The sequence below is a fragment of the Oncorhynchus mykiss genome, chromosome 2 (genome assembly GCF_013265735.2).
Source record: "Oncorhynchus mykiss isolate Arlee chromosome 2, USDA_OmykA_1.1, whole genome shotgun sequence".
Classification (NCBI taxonomy): domain Eukaryota; kingdom Metazoa; phylum Chordata; class Actinopteri; order Salmoniformes; family Salmonidae; genus Oncorhynchus; species Oncorhynchus mykiss.
The window spans coordinates 51,864,077-51,882,940 of NC_048566.1; the positions used below are offsets into that span (position 1 = coordinate 51,864,077).

An 18,864-nucleotide genomic window follows, 5' to 3' on the forward strand; every position below is an offset into this window, starting at 1 on the left:
GAAAGATGTGGTTTAGTGAGGAAGGGGGCAAAGGTCAGGTCACCTTAAGGGAGAAAAAAACAGTTTATTCCCCGTATCCCTTTACATCTTTATTGCTAGGCAGGAAGTTATGTTTAGAGAGAAGGAGGAGACTCCACACAAATTGGGGTATATACAGTGCCTTGCGAAAGTATTCGCCCCCTTGACCTTTGCGACCTTTTGCCACATTTCAGGCTTCAAACATAAAGATATAAAACTGTATTTTTTTGTGAAGAATCAACAACAAGTGGGACACAATCATGAAGTGGAACAACATTTATTGGATATTTCAAACTTTTTTAACAAATCAAAAACTGAAAAATTGGGCGTGCAAAATTATTCAGCCCCCTTAAGTTAATACTTTGTAGCGCCACCTTTTGCTGCGATTACAGCTGTAAGTCGCTTGGGGTATGACTCTATCAGTTTTGCACATCGAGAGACTGACATTTTTTCCCATTCCTCCTTGCAAAACAGCTCGAGCTCAGTGAGGTTGGATGGAGAGCATTTGTGAACAGCAGTTTTCAGTTCTTTCCACAGATTCTCGATTGGATTCAGGTCTGGACTTTGACTTGGCCATTCTAACACCTGGATATGTTTATTTTTGAACCATTCCATTGTAGATTTTGATTTATGTTTTGGATCATTGTCTTGTTGGAAGACAAATCTCCGTCCCAGTCTCAGGTCTTTTGCAGACTCCATCAGGTTTTCTTCCAGAATGGTCCTGTATTTGGCTCCATCCATCTTCCCATCAATTTTAACCATCTTCCCTGTCCCTGCTGAAGAAAAGCAAGCCCAAACCACGATGCTGCCACCACCATGTTTGACAGTGGGGATGGTGTGTTCAGCTGTGTTGCTTTTACGCCAAACATAACGTTTTGCATTGTTGCCAAAAAGTTCAATTTTGGTTTCATCTGACCAGAGCACCTTCTTCCACATGTTTGGTGTGTCTCCCAGGTGGCTTGTGGCAAACTTTAAACACTTTTTATGGATATCTTTAAGAAATGGCTTTCTTCTTGCCACTCTTCCATAAAGGCCAGATTTGTGCAATATACGACTGATTGTTGTCCTATGGACAGAGTCTCCCACCTCAGCTGTAGATCTCTGCAGTTCATCCAGAGTGATCATGGGCCTCTTGGCTACATCTCTGATCAGTCTTCTCCTTGTATGAGCTGAAAGTTTAGAGGGATGGCCAGGTCTTGGTAGATTTGCAGTGGTCTGATACTCCTTCCATTTCAATATTATCGCTTGCACAGTGCTCCTTGGGATGTTTAAAGCTTGGGAAATCTTTTTGTATCCAAATCCGGCTTTAAACTTCTTCACAACAGTATCTCGGACCTGCCTGGTGTGTTCCTTGTTCTTCATGATGCTCTCTGCGCTTTTAAGGGACCTCTGAGACTATCACAGTGCAGGTGCATTGATACGGAGACTTGATTACACACAGGTGGATTGTATTTATCAGCATTAGTCATTTAGGTCAACATTGGATCATTCAGAGATCCTCACTGAGAGTTTGCTGCACTGAAAGTGAAGGGGCTGAATAATTTTACACGCCCAATTTTTCAGTTTTTGATTTGTTAAAAAAGTTTGAATTATCCAATAAATGTCGTTCCACTTCATGATTGTGTCCCACTTGTTGTTGATTCTTCACAAAAAAATACAGTTTTATATCTTTATGTTTGAAGCCTGAAATGTGGCAAAAGGTCGCAAAGTTCAAGGGGGCCGAATACTTTCGCAAGGCACTGTACATACAGTTGAAGTTGGAAAATTACATACACTTAGGTTGGAGTCATTAAAACTTGTTATTCAACCCCTCCACACATTTCTTGTTAAAAATTCTTAAGGTATAGGGGGCAGCATTTTCACTTTTGGATAAATTGCATGCCCAATTTCAACTTCCTGCTACTCATGCCAAGAATAAAAGATATGCATATTATTAGTATTGTTTGAATCATATCTGTGAGTTTAACAGAACTTATGTAGCAGGCAAAACCCCAAGAACAGTGTCTGTTCACTGGCCATCTAGGAACTGCGTAACACTGTAACACTGTTGAGAGTTGCGCAAGACTTGAAAAGTAGCTTGGTTTGTTGTCTTCCTGTATTGAACACTGATAGACCCGTCTTCAATTTGATCAATTATTAACGTTTAAAAATACCTAAAGTTGTATTACAAAAGTAGTTCGAAATGTTTTGGCAAAGTTTCCAGGCAACTTTTGAAATATTTTGTAGTGACGTTGCGCAATTTGGAAGCTGTTTTTTTCTGGATCAAACTCGCCAAATAAATGGACATTTTGGATATATATAGACGGAATTAATGGAACAAAAGGACCAATTGTGATGTTTATGGGATATATTGGAGTGCCAACAAAAGAAGCTCGTCAAAGGTAAGGCATGTTTTATATTTTATTTCTGCGTTTTGTGTAGCGCCTGCAGGGTTGAAATATGCTACCCTCTTTGTTTACTGTTGTGCTATCTTCAGATAATAGCTTCTTTTGCTTTTGCCGAAAAGCATTTTTTAAATCTGACATGTGTGATTTAATGAAAGTTCAATTTTTATATAATTTTGCCGTGCTGCATTTTCCCTGGCTTTTGGCCAAGTGGGACGCAAGCGTCCCTTATACCATAAGAAGTTAACAAACTATAGTTTTGGCAAGTCGGTTAGGACATCTACTTTGTGCATGACACAAGTAATTTTTCCAACAATTTTTTACAGACAGATTATTTCACTTATAATACACTAATTTGACTGTGCCTTTAAGTAGCTTAAAAAATTCCAGAAAATGATGTCATGGCTTTAGAAGCTTCTGATAGGCTAATTGACATCTTTTGAGTCAATTGGAGGTGAACCAGTGGATGTATTTCAAGGCCTACCTTCAAACTCAGTGCCTCTTTGCTTGACATCATGGGAAAATCAAAACTCAGCCAAAACCTAAGAAAAAAAATTGTAGACCTCCACAAGTCTGGTTCATCATTGGCAGCAATTTCCAAAAACGTGAAGGTACCACATTCATCTGTACAAACAATAATACACAAGTATAAACACCATGGGACCACACAGCCTTCATACCGCTCAGGAAGGAGATACGTTCTGTCTCCTAGAGATGAACATACTTTGGTGCAAAAAGTGCAAATCAATCCCAGAACAACAGCAAAGGACCTGGTGAAGATGCTGGAGGAAACAGGTACAAAAGTATCTATATCAACAGTAAAACGAGTCCTATATCGACATAACCTGAAATGCCACTAGGCAAGGAAGAAGCCACTGCTCCAAAACCGCTGTAAAAAAGCCAGGCTACAGTTTGCAACTGCAGATGGGGACAAAGATCGTTCTTTTTGGAGAAATGTCCTCTGGTCTGATGAAACAAAACTAGAAATGTTTGGCCATAATGACCATAGTTAAGTTTGGAGGGAAAAGGGGGATGCTTTCAAGCCGAAAAACACCATCCCAACCGAGAATTACGGTGGTGGCAGCATCATGTTGTGGGGGTGCTTTGCTGCAGTAGGGACAATATCTGACATTTAATCCATGTAAAAATGTCCTGTTTGAGGTCAGTTAGGATCACCACTTTACTTTAAGAATGTGAAATGTCAGAATAATAGTAGAGTGATTTATTTCAGCTTTTATTTCTTTCATCACATTCTCAGTGGGTCAGAAGTTTACATACACTCATTTAGTATTTGGTAGCATTGCCTTTAACTTGTTTAACTAGCCTTCCACAATAAGTTGGGTGAATTTTGGCCCATTCCTCCTGACAGAGCTGGTGTAACTGAGTCAGGTTTGTAGGCCTCCTTGCTCGCACACGCTTTTTTAGTTCTGCCCACAAATTGTCTATGAGATTGAGGTCAGGGCTTTGTGATAGCCACTCCAATACCTTGACTTTGTTGTCCTTAAGCCATTTTGCCACAACTTTGGAAGAATGCTTGGGGTCATTGTCCATTTGGAAGACCCATTTGCGACCAACCTTTAACTTCTTGAGATGTTTGTTCAATATATTCACATACTTGTTCCTTCTTCATGATGCAATCTACTTTGTGAAGTGCACCAGTTCCTCCTGCAGCAAAGCACCCCCACAACATGATTCTGCTACCCTCGTAATTTACGGTTGGGATAGTGTTTTTCGGCTTGAAAGCCACCCCCTTTTTCCTCCAAACATAATGATGGTCATTATGGCCAAACAGTTCAATTTTTGTTTCATCAGACCAGAGGACATTTCTCCAAAAAGTATGATCTTTGTCCCCTCCAATCCACTCAAATGATGTCAATTAGTCTATTAGAAGCTTCTAAAGCCATGACATAATTTTATGGAATTTTCCATGCTGTTCAAAGGCACAGTCAACTTAGAGTACATAAACTTCTGGCCCACTGGAATTGTTGGAGAACTTACTTGTGTCATGCACAAAGTAGATGTCCTAACCGACTTGACAAAACTATAGTTTGTTAACAAGAAATTTGTGGAGTGGTTGAAAAAAAATAGTTTTAATGACTCCAACCTAAGTGTATGCAAACTTCCGACTTCAAATTGTACATGTCTTTGCAAGTAATCATTTCACTGTACCGTTTACACCTTCTGTATCCTGTGCATGTGACAAATAAACGTTGATTTGATATAGTATGTGTTTACCAGGGATGGTAATGTGAAAAACAACATGACCTGCATGCACAAAAGTCAAATTAGAATATAACGTTATACCAACGAGACAGTGTCCAAGTTTTAAAATTCTCCGGTCGAATGCCCTGCTTTTATTTCGTCACACTCACAACCGTAAGCTATTTTCTGCAATTATCTTGCAAATAAGGATCCTGTTATGAGTTTATTTTCCTGGAATAATGAATACAAACTAAGACCTTGTCAGCTATATGATATGGTAATTTCTTTGTCATAACGACAACGACTAGTTTGATGTCGGACAACAATAGTGTCACAGTGACATCATGAATATTCTATCTACAAACATGTCGATAGACGTAGTATAAACTAGCTTTAAGTCTTAATCTTTGGTTGTTTAGCACATGTCTCACATGTGAATCCTAAAAGAGATGGGCAGGGCTAAGGCTTAAGATGGTGTGAATGATGCTTTACGGGTGTAGACAAAGAGGAGCTCTCCACTAGGTGCAGCAAAAATCTTTAAGGGCCATTTTCTCAAAAGTGGGTTTACAAGTTGATCAAAGCATAATTACTTTCCAATTGTTCCTCAAATGTAGTATATTATATACCATTTTCTACCACTGAGTCTCTACTTTTATCCAATGTAACAAAGACCATTTAAAATTTTGCTACATAAGATCGAAACGAGCCAGTCGGCCACAAATTGCAATACTACTATGCATATTGGGCCAGATTCCGACTTAGGAAATCACACTTTCCCTACGCACTTCTGAGTAGGTGGTATTCAGACTTACCTTAAGAAGGTGCGTAACGGGCTTTGCAGGTGTGGTTCCCTTGAACAGGCTGAATAGATTAAATTAAACCGCTGAAAACCACACCACTTGCTGGCCAACAGATTTTCTTATGGAGTTTTCATTCAATAGGCTTTTCAGTTAATTTATCTTTAGCCGTACCTTTAATTAGAATGTTGGCGACAGACGAGAGAACGGGTTCATGTATTAGGCAACAATGAAAGAAAGCCATCTAAATATATGCATATTCGTCTCCGTCTCAACACCAAGTGGTAGCTTTAAAAATACTCAGATCTTGTAGATTATTTAGGCAGATTTTAGTGTTAGGAAAGTATGTATGAATAAAAAATAACAGGTTTGGAGAGCCTTTACGCACTAAATATATTGATGAATAAAAAATGGTGGTTTGATTCATTCTGAAAATTGCCACAATTCAGTTCTTTAACCCATGGTACTGCTGGAAGATTAGTGTACACAGAATTATGACAGGGAGAGTAGTGTACAATAGTAGGCTATACCCTGATCTATTGCCTGCACTAACCATGGAACTGTGTGATGATTATTATAGAGTATTATAGAGTATTATAGAGTATTGCGCCACGTGTCAGGTTCAAACTGTTAATGTTTGGTCTGCGCTCCATAACGTTTTAATTAGCCTACATGTCTTTTTTATATCATCACTTGTTACTAATAATCCCTAGCAACAACCACAAGGCTGTGACGCCATTTACAGAGGAGGTGAATGAAGGTAAACAAAACAATGGAATGATAATGTAGGCTATACCAACTGAAGGGAACTAACAGTAAATTGGCAGTTGAATATGTGTTATTATGCTTACTGATGGTCGACACTGATAGTGGCTAATATTTAACATGATATAAATAGGAAACAGAGAAAGTTTGCCTTTACTGAAGACATTAGAGTGCCCATCCCTGCAAGTTAAAAGGCAGTACAATTTAAATTCTGCATAATGGCATAGCATTTCATAAACTTTTCTGTGGGAAGGTTGATATGTTGATATACTTCAGTTTGCTGCCGTATGACTGTTTTACATTTGTTGGCAGCGATTATAAGGTAAAATGTACCTAAAACAAGTGTAATTTATATTTACAATTCCCTTATCCAAACAGATTACAAATTTACCTAGCTCTTATCAATAGCTCTTACCACATTGACTAGTACATTACAGTGCAAGGAGACTGCTGTGAATTCTATCTAAAAACAAATTAAGTAGATGCTTTTCCACTTGGAACCAGTAGGTTCGCTAGACCTTATTCATGCTTTCCTTGCGTGTGAAGGTGGTGGAATGAAGTCAAGGTCAGAATAGTATCTGTAGACACACCTCCGCCACACTTTAATTTATTAGATCTCCACCCAAAACGGAATCAGGGCCATTATGCATAAAACTGACCAAATGTAATCATTATTGGTATGGGGTATAGTGGCAACTTACCCCATGGCCATTGGCTCAACTTACCACAAGGCAAACATTTTCACTATATTAGCCCACACTGCTATAAGGACAGAATTGCAAGCTAAGTTTACCACTGTATATTGTAGCAAACACCAACTGATGTCCAAAACAATCTACTTTTTGTTTAGATATAATAATCATGAAACCTATAATACAAATTCACTTGACTTTGTGAAAATCCGTTTTTTGGACCTAAATATTTGGACAAGATACATTTTGTGTATGGTTTCCTATACACACTGGGTGGCTCAACAAACCAATTTGGCTCAACTTACCCCATTCTCCCCTACATGAAGCACACAGTATTAACATTGTAAGTTAGTTACGACGCCTCATAAACACCATCAAATGTGAAGGGGGGGGGGGGGGGGGGGGGGAACTAGGCTTTGGCTGTTTTACATGTCACTTAGTTTTATCTCAGGGCCATGGAAGGAAACAATAAATGTCATCATACGGAGGTTCAACCCTGAGCGGAGAGAAGAGGAGAGAGGGATAAGGCAATGTAAAACAACTGTTCCCCAAGTGACACATTTGAAGACAAACCATCCACATCAAGCTGCTCGGGAGGATTTCACACCAGAAGGAGAAATGCAGCTCACTGCTGGAGTCCACAACTGAGGCAACATGAAACACTGCAACACAGCATCTTAACAAACACTGCCACCGCCACTCCAGCAGACCTTGAAAAATTGCATATGGCTGTCCTGGAATGAATCACACAGAGGAGACTGCTGCTACTAAGATTCAAAGGAGGACTACCAAGGACAAACACGGAGGTACAGAGGAGATTGGAAACCAAATAAAAAAGACACCTCCCGCTAACAAACTCAGTGCCAGCCTCAAACTGTCCTTTGAACAATGCATTTGCCTTGAGGCATTACACTGACAACATTGAGGTAGCATCGGGTGAAAAGGGCCAAGTAAACAACTTAATTGGTCTCCCCTATGTCAACTGAAAATAATGTGCTATGTCATCACAGAAATTACCAAATGACAGCCTCACAACGGGGACTAATAAACACCTTGTCAACACAGCAGAAGGTGTCAGCGTTACACCAAGGATGAGTGTCTCTCAGCGACACTGGAACACATCATAAGCCAATATTAGACTCACTGGCACTGCTGGTCATTTGGTGGAACTAAGTACTGCACTGTAGGTTGTCAAGCCTTCAGTCATGTTGTCTTATTTACACGCTACACTTATTTCCCAACCTTGAGGTCTAACTCCCATTAGACAGCTCTGCAAGCATTATGTTGTCAAAATAAGTTTGTAGGTAAGTACTTTAGGTTGTACTGTCTGGTTTTTCGTTTTTTTTCCCAACCTCAAACGTGGCTATGTACTAGACACAGGTTACATATTGAATTGCAACCAGTCAAAATGCAAAATCTGATGAAGGTGATTATAATGCAGCAATAATCCCCTCTTGATGTTGAGATTATGTATGGTTTACTGCATGCATGACATGGGAATATCGGACTGTATTTGATCAAATAAAGACAATGTAACCATCAAATATGTCAAAACCTAATGGTATTAAGTGTAAGCTTTGCATTTGTCACAACAAATATACTATAAGGAAAATTCCTTTATTGCCGGTTGCTAAGTGCCTACCCATGTATATCACAATATATTGAGATAGAGTATATATGGGTACGCATAAGCAACCAGTAATATATTATAACATCTGCTTTGGGGTTGGGTTGCCCCAGTATCTGTACATTAGAGATGTCGACAATGAGTATGACGTGTCTCCTCTCTAACGCCCAGGAAGCTCCGATTCAAACTCCCATTAGACAGCTCTGCAAGCATTATGTTGTCAAAATAAGTTTGTTACTCACCAAAGATGGAGTTTCACTGAGCAACTACTTTCATTTACTCCCATTACGTCCGGTGTGTTCTTCCTTATGATATAAAAATATTTCAACCTTTTTTGGAAGTACATAACGGCCTTCTTTTTACGGGTGTAAAAGAAGATAGTTGGGTGCTCAGCGAAACTACACATATTTTGACATTATAATGCTTGCAAAGCTGTTTAATGGGAGTTTGAATCAGAGCTTCCTGGGCATTAAGGCTTGCACACTTCGCACCTAATGTGAATCTAGAGTTGGTCTGCCAATCGTTCAGCGCCCTGTGTTTTAGGTACCACCCGCTGTTGATCGTTGCGCACTCGGTTCTCAAATTACGTTCAGAATTGCTAAGTACTCTCCGACAGCAAACGCTATTGGTGTGTCTGAGCCCTTCCTGAGGAGAAATGTTATACTCATCGTCGACATCTTACACACAGATACTGGGGCATTTAATCTGCATCTGTCTATCCTTCATCGGGGGTGAAATGGTGAACGCCATTGACAGGCAGTGCAACAGCAAGGTTGCCAAGCTTTAATTTGTTTAATGAAGGCAGGGTGATTGGATAAAGCGGATAACACTTAGCCTACTATCAGCTGCGGTTAGCAGCAGCCCCCTTGATTTAATGCCCAGATAGGCATACAACCAAGAGCTCTTATGGAACAAACAACAACAATATTGGTGAAAACAATGAGAATACACACTGCCACACCCTTGCAGATGTTAAGCTGTCTCCAACATCTCCAGAGTTCAAGCATCCATCATCTACATGGCTTGTGTTTAACAGATAGCAGGGATGCTGCTTTATTATCTGAGATGACATCTACAGTGAAGCTGCTCTCCCTGTTTCTCTCCTCCCTTAGGCTATTTATAACCCAAAATACATCAGTTTATGAATGTCAGAAGGGCACCAGCATCGCACAGTCTTATGATATAATATGTATATGAAGTATAGTTATGACAATAAGAAACTAGTATTTGTTTTAAAAAAGGGGACAGACATTGGAATCCAGGTAGGCTACAACAAAGGAACAATGTAGCATTGTGCTCAAGTTAAATATGCAAGATATGGTCTTGGATAAAAACACATTTTAGTTGCATACTTGATCAACTAACATTATGGCAACCAGCATTGAGACTAATTTTGGATGCACATTATTCCAATGAAATCAACAACATAAGAACAATGAGTGGTTATTATGCTGCACATGTAGTGAGAGCCATCTGCCTCTTTTCAAATACTCTTTTCCCTATAAATAAAATATGACTGATCACAAAGCTCACTCCTGCGTCACAGTGTGACTGAGTTGTAATCCATACATTTTCACGGGCATAGGCAAGAAACCTTTTATGATACTGAATATACTCATCCTTCACCATCCTCACTGATAACACACACGCCACACAGAAAGATCACACACACGCATACACTATCATGGCACACACACACACACAGAGAACAGAAAGAGAGGAGGGAGAGAGAGAAATACATGTCCTGAATCACCAACTGGTACCCCTTTTTCAGTAGTCTATCTAGAGGGTATAGTCTTAATTATCTCAATCATACCTACACGTACACAGGATGAATTAGAAAAGGTTACTACACTTGAATTAGCACATGAATGGTTTGGTAATTCACCTGAAGAGGATGTGAATATCTCTACTATTTATACTGCCTACTGCCTATTCAAATTCCTTACTATTGTCAGGGAAACGTACAACATTCAGCTTTCAGTCTCTATAAATCAGGTACATAATAAATATTGTATTGGAACATTATTAAAGGCAATTTAATTAATCATAGTCAGGTGTACGTTTTCACAATGACCACACATTTTAATGCATTGTGGTAATAAGAAAACGGAGGCATTTACGCATCTAAATGGTTTGAAATACATTCTGTATTTGGATACCGATTTGGATAGGCTACAATACATATTTCGAAACCCACGCACCAGTCTAGTAAACCGGAGCCCGCCCTGCTCTCTCCCCTTGCACCGTCTGTAAACACGACTTTTGGCCGACACTGAGTAATGGTTACATGCACACAATAATACGATAATTGTGAATAGTAATGTAACAGTTCGATGTAAACATGTGCATGCGTTGCAAGAATAACGATGTCTCGAAAAAACCTGTTTACATGCACACATCTGAAATCAGACTAGCTGATGGGACTTTGATACATGCAGAAAATCGCCAATCAAAATAAACGTTCTACCACAGCGACCATGTTATTTTTGTGAAAAATAATTGATTCCGAGTTCGGACGTATAACGTTTGTATGGGAAAACTATTTCTAAAATGCATTCTTTCCATTTTTCCGAACTCACTTCACTGGGGCAAAAGAAGGAGGCTCGCGCTGCTCTTGCTAGCACATGCGCAAATCAAATACACCACTGAAACGTACACGTCTTAATAATTCGAAAGATTGCTCAGAAACCAATGTGTTTTAATTGGTATATGCTTGCATCAAATATGACTTTACGCCGATTAAGATAAACAAATGGCATTAATAATGCCATACTCGGCCTACTGCAATAATCAGTTTAATATCGAGTTATTAATATGCATGTAAACGTACTCATTATTGACATCAATTGAACATTAATATAAATGGTATCCATTTCGAGTGTCCTTTCTAAATTGATCAGGTTGGTATCACCGCAACAATACTAGCAGCGGGCGAGTCTAAAGGGATACTCACCTACTACTGCTGTTTCCAAACATCCTTACGCATATCTCCCAACGGCAACTCCCTGTCAAGAAAGAGGCAAATTGAGACCCCCTATCTCGAGTCCATTGCTTTGAAAGACACGATAAAAAAAATAAAAAAAACACGGTTCCCCCAGATTCCGAAACCGCCTGTGACTTAATAGAAATAGATAGTCCGGAGGAACTGCCTTGTTCTTCTGTCTACCGACGACGCACTGGTTCCTCTCTCCGCCAGCTCGCTATCCCTCGGTCGGAAAGGGGCTCCCAATGCGCCTTCAATCGTCCACTAGGAAAAGGATGCGAGTGAAGTGAGCAACTCCCACGCATTCGTTCCTAAGAACACTGTTCTCTCTCCTTGAGGCAAGTCTGCACGGTCAGACTCGAGATGGATATTGTGTGACTGTCGTCTGTAGCTGCAGTTCGCTTTCTTGTCCTCCGAGTTGAGGGAGGCACAAAACTGATGCATGCACCTTGTTCGGACCACAGTCAGTGTATGTAGATTAGTGTTCTCACGCATGTTTGACGCATATTAATTTGCACGTGATTTAGCCTATTCATCCCACACACACTTATTTTAGAGCGACCAGAGTGATGCATCGATTGGATGATTAAACACAAAACTCCCTACTTAGTAATGCAGTTTTCATTAAATGAGATTATAAAGACATAGCCTATAGGGCCATTCATTCATCTCAGTGGGTATGCACTCCAAGTAAACCCAATGGTCTTCAATAAACCTTCATCACTTGAAGACTGAGGGATGATGCTAGTCCATGAACCTGAATGTAGTGTATCTGATTTAAATACAGTTAAGATAATTAAGTCTTTAACATATAGGTTTCTAAAAAATAGCGCCTGTGCCTTTTCTGTAAAGAAAGCAGTACTTATTTTGAAGACCTGGTGGCACTGTCTGCCTCAAATAATCCACACACTCTGACTACTCAACATTTACAGGGATTTTGGAAATGCCATGACACATGCTCTCAGATAATGTTGAGGAGGACGATATAATGGCTCATTGGTCTCTGCAATTGAAAGAAATGTTATGTATCTATATATTGATCAAAGTATACCTCACCATTCCACTTAATGCAAGTACCTTTGCTTTTTCAGATAATACTGAAAAAGCCTTACAACATTGCCCCACCCACACTTTGTGATGTATATTCATGTTGAGAGTGCACTACCATTTTGGATGTATCTAATGTACTTGTCTCATGGTGTTAAAATACTTTTCCTCCACTCCATGTGTTCCCCAGCCTCTTGCATGGAATCTGTGGACCCCTCAGTGCAACTTTTGCCACCAAGGCATCCCAGCTACATGTGAATGTCATCAGCATCAGTTCACGCATGGGCAAGAGGCCCTGGCTTTGAGGACAAGGTGTTTTTTGAGGCATTGGCCTATGTGTTCAACCACTCCGTGGGGAAACATGCCTCAGCTTTCCGGAGCAATACATTGACTGGACATAATTGCACCGTCATATCACCAGCTCTCCCAGCTATATGGGAATCGAAAATCAGTGAGGGAGACAGAAACAGTCAACTTTAGCACGAGGGAAGAGTTTGTGAATGGTCCAAGTGAAATGTAAAGCCAGTTCTATGATTTTGTTCCTGTCTTCCTCAATATAATGTATTTTATTTCTTTCTTTCTTCGCAGACTAAATGTTTTTTAGATTTTTCTAAACTTTGACCCCAATTTTTTTTATCCCTAATTTCAAATCAAATATTAGTCAAATGCGCCGAATTCAATAGGTGTAGACCTTACAGTGAAATAAATGCTTTCTTACGAGCCCCTAACCAACAATGCAGTTTATAAAAATAAGAAATAAATAAGTAAAGAGCAGTAGCAAAACAACAATAGCGAGACTATATACAGGGGTGTACCAGTACAGAGTCAATGTGTGGGGGCACTGGTTAGTTGAGGTAATATGTATGTGTAGGTAGAGTTATTAAAGTGACTACGCATAGATGACAACAACAGACGTAGCAGCAGTGTAAAAGAGGGGGGGGGGGGGGGGCAATGCAAATAGTCTGGGTAGCCATTTGACTAGATGTTCAGGAGTCTTATGGCTTGGGGGTAGAAGCTATTTAGAAGCCTCTTGGACCTAGACTTGGCGCTCCGGTACCGCTTGCCGTGCGGTAGCAGAGAGAACAGTCTATGACTAGGGTGGCTGCAGTCTTTGACAATTTTTAGGTTCTTCCTAACACCGCCTGATATAGAGATCCTGGATGGCGGAAAGCTTGGCCCCAGTGATGTACTGGGCAGTTGCCATACCAGGCAATGATGCAACCAGTCAGGATGCTCTCGATGGTGCAGCTGTAGAAACTTGTGAGGATCTGAGGACCCATGCCAATTCATTTCAGTCTCCTGAGGGTTAATAGGTTTTGTTGTGCCCTCTTTGGGTTCTCTTTTTCCTGTAGTCCACAATCATCTCCTTTGTCTTGATCACGTTGAGGGTGAGGTTGTTGTCCTGGCACCACAGGTCTCTGACCTCCTCCCTATAGGCTGTCTCATTGTTGTTGGTGATCAGGCCTACCACTGTTGTGTCATCAGCAAATTTAATGATGGTGTTGGAGTCGTGCATGGCCGTGCAGTCATGAATGAACAGAGAGTACAGGAGGGGACTGAGCACGCACCCCTGAGGGTCCCCTGTGTTGAGGATCAGCGTGGGGGATGTGTTGTTACCTACCCTTACCACCTAGGGGAGACCCGTCCATTAGCAGAGGGAGGTGTTTAGTCCCAGGGTCCTTAGTTTATTGATGAGCTTTGAGGGCACTATGGTGTTGAACGCTGAGCTGTAGTCAATGAATAGCATTCCCACATAGGTGTTCCTTTTGTCCAGGTGGGAAAGGGCAGTGTGGAGTGCAATAGAGATTGCATCATCTGTAGATCTTTTAGGGTGGTATGCAAATTGGAGTGGGTCTAGGGTTTCTGGGATAATAGTTTTGATGTGAGCCATGACCAGCCTTTCAAAGCACAAAGCACAAAGTTCTACAGTTCGGTAGTCATTTAGGCAGGTTACCTTAGTGTTCTTGGGCACAGGCACTATGGTGGTCTGCTTAAAACATGTTGGTATTACAGACCCGGACAGGGAGAGGTTGAAAATGTCAGTGAAGACACTTGCCAGTTGGTCAGCGCATGCTCGCAGTACACGTCCTGGTAATCCATCTGACCCTGCGGCCTTGTGAATGTTGTCCTGTTTAAAGGTCTTACTCACGTCAGTTGCGGAGAGCGTGATCACGAAGTCTTCCGGAACAGCTGATGCTTTCATGTATGTTTCAGTGTTATTTGCCTCAAAGCGAGCATATATGTAGTTTAGTTCGTCTGGGGTAGGCTCGTGTCACATGGCAGCTCTCGGCTGTGCTTCCCTTTGTAGTCTGTAATGGTTTGCAAGCCCTGCCACATCCGACGAACGTCAGCGCCGGTGTAGTATGATTCGATCTTCGTCCTGTATTGACGCTTTGCCTGTTTGATGGTTCATCGGAGGGCATAGCGGGATTTCTTATAAGCTTCCGGGTTAGAGTCCCGCTCCTTGAAAGTGACAGCTCTAGCCTTTAGCTCATTGCGGATGTTGCCTGTAATCCATGGCTTCTGGTTGGGGTATGTATGTATGGTCAATGTGGGGATGACGTCATCAATGCAGTTATTGATGAAGCCAATGACTGATGTGGTGTACTCCTCAATGCCATCGGAGGAATCCCAGAACATATTCCAGTCTGTGCTAGCAAAACAGTCCTGTAGCTTAGCATCTGCTTCATCTGACCACTTTTTTATTGATCTAGTCACTGGTGCTTCCTGCTTTAATTTTAGCTTGTGAGCAGGAATCAGGAGGATAGAATTATGGTCGGATTTGCCAAATGCAGGGCAAGGGAGAGGTTTGCATACGTCTTTGTGTGTGGAGTAAAGAGTAAAGAGTTTTTATGCTGATAGAAATTTGGTAAATCGGATTTAAGTTTCCCTGCATTAAAGTCCCTGGCTACTAGGAGCGCCGCCTCTGGGTGAGTGTTTTCTTGTTTACTTATGGCAGAATACTCATTAGCTCATTCATTGCTATCTTAGTGCCATCTCTGACTGTGGTGCTATGTAAACTCTCTAGGTAGATAGTGTGGTCTACAGCTTATCATGAGATGCTCTATCCCAGGCGAGCAATAGCTCGAGACTTCCTTAGATATCGTGCACCAGTTGTTATTTACAAAAATACATAGTCCGCCGCACCTTGTCTTACCAGACATTGCTTTTCTATCCTGCCTGTAAGATCCTGGGTGTCGTGAGGGTGAAATCAGGCGTAGGAAAGCAGAGTTCAATAAAGTGCTCCTTTAATGCACACACGGTGAACTACGGTCAACCCACTTACGGGTGCTCAAAACAAATGCCCCAGACACAGGGAAACGAAAACAGTCTAGCACTAAATACACGAACATGTACATCTAATGCAAACACCAGGGTTACAATAATCAATCCCGCACAAAGAACCAGGTGGGCCTGCTGACTAATAAAGCCTCACTAATTATAACCAACTCAAAACAGGTGTACTCAATAAACACATAAGGAGGGGGAGAAAATAATCAGAGGCAGCTAGTAGGCCGGCGACGACGACCGCCGAGCCCCACCCGAACGGGAAGGGTAGCTACCTTCGGTCAGAGTCGTGACACTGCCGGTGCAGCATATAACCAGCAAGCTGTATATTGATAGTGTCGTCGTTCAGCCACGACTCTGTGAAGCATAAGATATTACAGTTTTGAATGTCCCGTTGGTAATCTATTTTATTCTCCAGAGATTGCACGTTTGCTATCAGAATGGAAGGAAGTGGGGGTTTATTCGATCGCCTACGAATTCTCAGAAGGCAGCCCGTCCTCCGGAACCTTTTTCTAGGGAGAGGTGAAGGTCAAGAGCCGTGCGTCTTCTGAAACACGACTCTGCCAAGACACACTGCTCCCTTAACCCGGAAGCCAGCCGCACCAATGTGTCGGAGACTGAAGTCTGATTGCAGGCATGCCGGCCCGCCACAAGGAGTCGCTAGAGGGAGATGGGACAAGGACATCCCGGCCAGCCAAACCTTATCCTATCCCAGTCACGGCCGGCTGTGACACAGCCTGGGATCGAACCCGTGTCTCTAGTGTCGCCTCAAGCACTGCGATGCACTTGGGAGGCATCAAATGTGTCTTGATGGAGAAGGAGCCCATGCTGAGCTTTAACACAACATAACAACAACAGATGTAACAGTAGAGACGTTTCAATGTGTTTGGAGGTACAACGTCCATTATTATTTGACCTGTGGTGTTTTTAGTAGTCACATGAATGTTTGAATCGTCATGCATGCATGTTAGTGGGGTATTGATGTGGGTTTAGCATGATGCAAAGATTTTTACTCGAGGTCATTGAAACTTGTTCGACATTTTGAAAAGCACTGCATGTGCCACAGCATGTCACCAATCAACACAATAGCACACTGAATTCATGCAAATATGTAAAAAAAATATTTCAACAGATTGTGTGCGTTTTTTTGTGTGGCTTAATTTGTGTGAAAAGACACATTTTTGTGGGGCATACTTCGGGAACAATCTTTTGAAATGTATTAGAGCAATATATGATAGGACTTTCTTTTGTGTCCCCCATTTATATAAAATAAAAAAAAATGTGTTAACAACCCAATATTGTTAATCAACCTTGTTGTCACCGAAATAATTACAATGTTTATTTATTTTTTATTAATGCCAATACTGTTTTTTATGCTTGTTTTCACTTAATACTTGGGATACTGGTGCACTTGTAGTCCGAAAGGCCCTTTTTCGGTGTAGGCAACAATAGGCCTATGTGATTTTCTTCATAATGTACTTCGTATTTCGCTGAACCTACATTACACAATTTTCTTCATAAGGCATTTAATATAAGGTTCCACTTTTTAGTGTACATTACACCATTTCTTTCATAATGCATTTTATCCAAAGCTATGTTGAATTTTATGAGGGTTGCCTGATTGGAGAAAAATATGATGATGATTATTTTTATTTTTGTGGTATCGATGAAGGTATTTGATTGGGGGATGGGAAATTATAATACACACCATAACACACACACACACACACACACACACACACACACACCATGTTACAGCCAACTCTTGACTTTTGTGTTAATAATTTTTTATAAATATTTGTATCTAGTTGTCATGTACTCATTATATTTAACTGGTTAAATGTTTGTAGTATGCATTTTTCAGTAATGATTGCCATGGTTAAATAGTCAAAAATCTCTGCTTGATTTAGCTTTTTGTATATTTGGCATTTTTACACATTCTGTTTTTCCACTGAAGAAAGCAATAATTAATCAACACACTAATGTAAATAAATGAACACTACCGGTTATAAAACAAAAATTGCTCTCCATAAATAAATGGTGAGAAATGCTCAGTCTGAAGCCAAGAATAGTGGTTTTATAGAGTTTGAAATGAATTAAATATCTTAATTAACACTAAGCTATGTTCAATGTCAGCAGCAATTTCCAGTGAGAAATGCTCAGTCTGAAGCCAATCGGGTATGGGTTTCACATCCCTATAATAATGATACAGGTTATATCAGCATAAAAAAGGGGTCATTTACAACCTATGGGGTATAATATGTAGGGCATAGTGGTATAGGAGACTCTGAAATTAATTAGGTTGCTTTGCTAATTTATTAAAAAATGAATACATATATATATATATATATATATATATATATATATATATATATACACTGCTCAAAAAAATAAAGGGAACACTTAAACAAAACAATGTAACTCCAAGTCAATCACACTGTCCACTTAGGAAGCAACACTGATTGACAATACATTTCACATGCTGTTGTGCAAATGGAATAGACAACAGGTGGAAATTATAGGCAATTAGCAAGACACCCCCAATAAAGGAGTGGTTCTGCAGGTGGTGACCACAGACCACTTCTCAGTTCCTATGCTTCCTGGCTGATGTTTTGGTCACTTTTGAATGCTGGTGGTGCTTTCACTCTAGTGGTAGCATGAGACGGAGTCTACAACCCACACAAGTGGCTCAGGTAGTGCAGCTCATCCAGGATGGCACATCAATGCGAGCTGTGGCAAGACGGTTTCTGTGTCTGTCAGCGTAGTGTCCAGAGCATGGAGGCGCTACCAGGAGACAGGCCAGTACATCAGGAGACGTGGAGGAGGCCGTAGGAGGGCAACAACCCAGCAGCAGGACCGCTACCTCCTCCTTTGTGCAAGGAGGAGTAGGAGGAGCACTGCCAGAGCCCTGCAAAATGACCTCCAGCAGGCCACAAATGTGCATGTGTCTGCTCAAACGGTCAGAAACAGACTCCATGAGGGTGGTATGAGGGCCCGACGTCCACAGGTGGGGGTTGTGCTTACAGCCCAACACCGTGCAGGACGTTTGGCATTTGCC

The 18,864-nt window shown here is 41.0% G+C and overlaps 1 protein-coding gene across 2 annotated transcripts in view; it reads right to left on the reverse strand.

The window, feature by feature from the left end:
• lingo1a (leucine rich repeat and Ig domain containing 1a) overlaps positions 1 to 18,864 on the reverse strand; it is a 267,257-nt gene that overhangs the window by 41,786 nt on the left and 206,607 nt on the right. The window contains exon 1 of one of the 2 annotated variants that reach the window (XM_021564707.2): positions 11,442 to 11,933. The exons of the other annotated variant lie outside the window; for it this stretch is intronic. The gene's annotated coding sequence lies outside the window, so the exon portion shown is untranslated. Of the gene's footprint in view, positions 1 to 11,441; positions 11,934 to 18,864 lie in introns of those variants that run through there. 2 annotated transcript variants of the gene reach the window in all.